Source organism: Leiobunum rupestre, chromosome 3 (assembly GCF_980474605.1).
Source record: "Leiobunum rupestre chromosome 3, qqLeiRupe1.1.hap1, whole genome shotgun sequence".
Taxonomy (NCBI): domain Eukaryota; kingdom Metazoa; phylum Arthropoda; class Arachnida; order Opiliones; family Sclerosomatidae; genus Leiobunum; species Leiobunum rupestre.
The window spans coordinates 57,191,311-57,194,508 of NC_143386.1; the positions used below are offsets into that span (position 1 = coordinate 57,191,311).

General features: G+C 36.4%; 1 non-coding gene across 1 annotated transcript; it reads right to left on the bottom strand.

The window, feature by feature from the left end:
• Positions 1–474: 474 nt before the first annotated feature.
• On the bottom strand, positions 475–613 carry LOC149953044 (U4 spliceosomal RNA). The gene has a single exon (XR_016480164.1). It is a non-coding gene; the product is annotated as a U4 spliceosomal RNA (small nuclear RNA).
• Positions 614–3,198: the final 2,585 nt, after the last annotated feature.

The window sequence follows — 3,198 nt, forward strand, 5'->3', positions numbered from 1 at the left end:
CACGGACTAAATCCGCCGCGCTGGACTGCGATGAAGAAAGGCAGGCAGGGCGAGCTGGACGCGTGACGAATGCCTAGGCCTCCTTTGGATATGGGAAGTGACGAATGCACCCATGGACCTTCATCCATTAAAATATTGGTAACTTCTTGAAGAGCAACCCGGAGGGTCTCATCGAAATAGTGAAGATTGTAGGCAGTAGGTAGGAGAGCTTCGGTATAGCCAAGGAGTTCTTAAGCAGGAAGAACCCATGATGAGCTGACACCTGTTAGAGGTTTCTAGCTATGACCGAAGTTAATTTTATAAATTTGCATTAAAACTCAACAACAAATAGTTGAAAGGCGCTTTTGGAAGTGATCACCGCTAAATTTGGCATACCCTCTCAAGCTGTTTGGAAGAAAGAGTCACATTCGTGCATTGACTTTGTTAATCCACAGTAAATTGTGAGGAATGTTTGATTTTTAATTGTTTATGAAGCCCCCTGAGGCTTTCAAAAATTGCCATAGCCGACGATATTTCGCGTCGTCTCGGCGGGATATTGGGTTAAGTTTTCAACTAGCAATAGTCGCACCTCAGTTATACCTCATTGGTTACGACATTGCCTCTGCGCAATGATAACCACTTAAGGGACTGGCCTGGGTTAGAATAGATTTAGTGTCAAATTGAGAAGCTGTATACCACCGTCTCCGTTTCCAAGTTACAAGCTAAATAAACATTATTTATGCGTCAAATGAATATATTTGACTACTTTGATTATATTTAAAGAACGTTTTGGAAAATTATACATAAACTAAAATCAGAGAGGACTTTTTCAAAGCTTGTGTCGGAATCGCCGTTTTTCGGTGTTAACAACGTCATGGTCGGTTTCTATTTCGGTGTTAACAACGTCATGTTCGGTTTCAATTTCAGTGTTAGCAACCTCATGGGCTGTTTCTTTCATCATCTCCGAGAAAGAGCGAGAGTGCCAGCCAAAGGTTTCCGGGTCTCACTCACCCAGTTTAAGAGAAGCAGACCAATTGTAGTTTTTTCCCGAATGTTGACTTAAATTAAATTAAAATTAACCACGCGTTTATCCTCTCATTAAATCTAATTCAAATAATCTTTATACTTGCAAAATTAACATTTCAATATCTGATTTTAAAATAATAAGTTTATAAATTTGAATTTAGAATTCCAAACACTACCTAACATTAGTATCTAATTTTAAATATACGATTTTTGTTGTTTCTTTTAGATGCAATTGGTTTTCGTTATCGTAGCCGCCGTGATGTCCTGCGCTTTTGGCCAACCCCAGGACGGCCCTGGAGCCCAAGCTCCGTGAGCGGAAGGCAAGGAAGGACAGGACAGATTCTTCTTCGGAGACCACAGACTTCGTATCGGGAACAGCAATGGAGGATGCCCCAGTGGCAGATACCTTTACCCGAGACAGTACTATGCCCAGCCTCACCGCTTCCCCGGCACATTCCCCTGGGGTTATACTTCCATCCTAATAGGTTAAACATCAACACACTTCGAGCACCATCACCATTCATCCATTCCCATAATGACCGCTGTACATGAATTTTTTATATGCAATCGCGCTTTTATTAGAAAATATACATTTTGAAAAATCTATTCTAATCTAAACCTATTTAAAGTAAGTCTCGCATAATAATTTTAATATCTGTCCCTTGATAGCAGTACTATTTAAATGGAATGAACCCCGTTTTTTTCAGTTCGCAGAACTGGTTTTTGTATAATCATTATTATTCTACATCTATAACAATATACACTTTTTTCAGTGGAGGCGCTAGGATTTTTGAAGGTAAACTAGCAAATGTCAAAATTATTCTAGACTGCATACCCTAACGTACAAATGTCAAAATTATTCTAGACTGCATACCCTAACGTACAAATGTCAAAATTATTCTAGACTGCATACCCTAACATACAAATGTCAAAATTGTTTTACTCAAATATGTTTTAAAGAAAAAGTCCAGGTTGGATAAAACTTGGGTCTATTTGAAAGATCATGTTTAAATATACTCAAAAATATCAGTCGTAAAATTGTATCTTTTTTTAATGATGAAAAATTAATTTTTAAACGAGCGAAATTTACCCGCCAAGCTAGCTACCATTTTCTTTCAGGGAACAGAGCGCTGTTATAGCGCGAACAGCGCGTGATTAAAGTCCTAAAACGTCACCGCGAAACAAAATGGCAGATCGCTTGGCGGGTAAAATTGGCTCGTTTAAAAATTAATTTCTCGTCATTAAAAAAAGATACAATTTTACGACTGATATTTTTGAGTTTATTTAAACATGATCTTTCAAATAAATCCAAATCTTACCCAACTTGAACTTTTCCTTTAAGTAATTAACGAATTGTTTAACAATATTTATAAATTTATAACTCAAAATGGTTTTAATCCAAAAAATTATTTAAGTAATTAAATAAACTGTTCAAAAATAATGATGAACGTATAACACAAAATTGTTTTAGTCCAAATTTGTAAAATCATTGATAAACGTATTACCAAATTGTTTTAGTGCCTAATTCAATGAACTGTTTAAAAATAAAGATACACGTATAAAACAAAATTGTTTGAATTAATATGGCTCTAAAAGGAGAACGGTCACCACCCTAAAATTGGTTAAAAACCATTTAAATGGATAGAGGACGTCCGAAAATGGTTATACAAAAAATTTCATGTTAATATTTCCAGTATTTGATTTATTATAAGCAACCAAATTTCGTGTTTTATCCGCCCCGACTCGAGAATCTCAGAACCAATTGGTTGAACCTACCTGCAGCGCCATCTCATGAATGAAATATTTTTCCCCGGTTTTTTCGTTTTTCGGTCGGAACTGTCGTCTGCTACGACATTCTCCTTGGCTTTTTAACCTAGTTATATTGGTAGATTGTAGTTAATCGTGTTTTTAATCTGCCTTACACGCCACCCTTTCTCAAATTTTTGCCGCTTCATTCTTTTGGCGCTGCACGTAGGTTCAACCGCGATTTCTGAAATTTTTGGAGCCGTTTGATGTAAGTATCGTAACTTTTTAAATACTTTTCCAATAACTATAAAATTTCGGGGAAATAATTATTAATATATTTTCTACCTTTCTGTAAAAAAACCTCGTAAATTTTGGTTTTGGTGACAGTTCTCCTTTAAGAGGTTAAGTTGCGCACTGAGATTTGTATCACTTAGCCAATTGGTACTG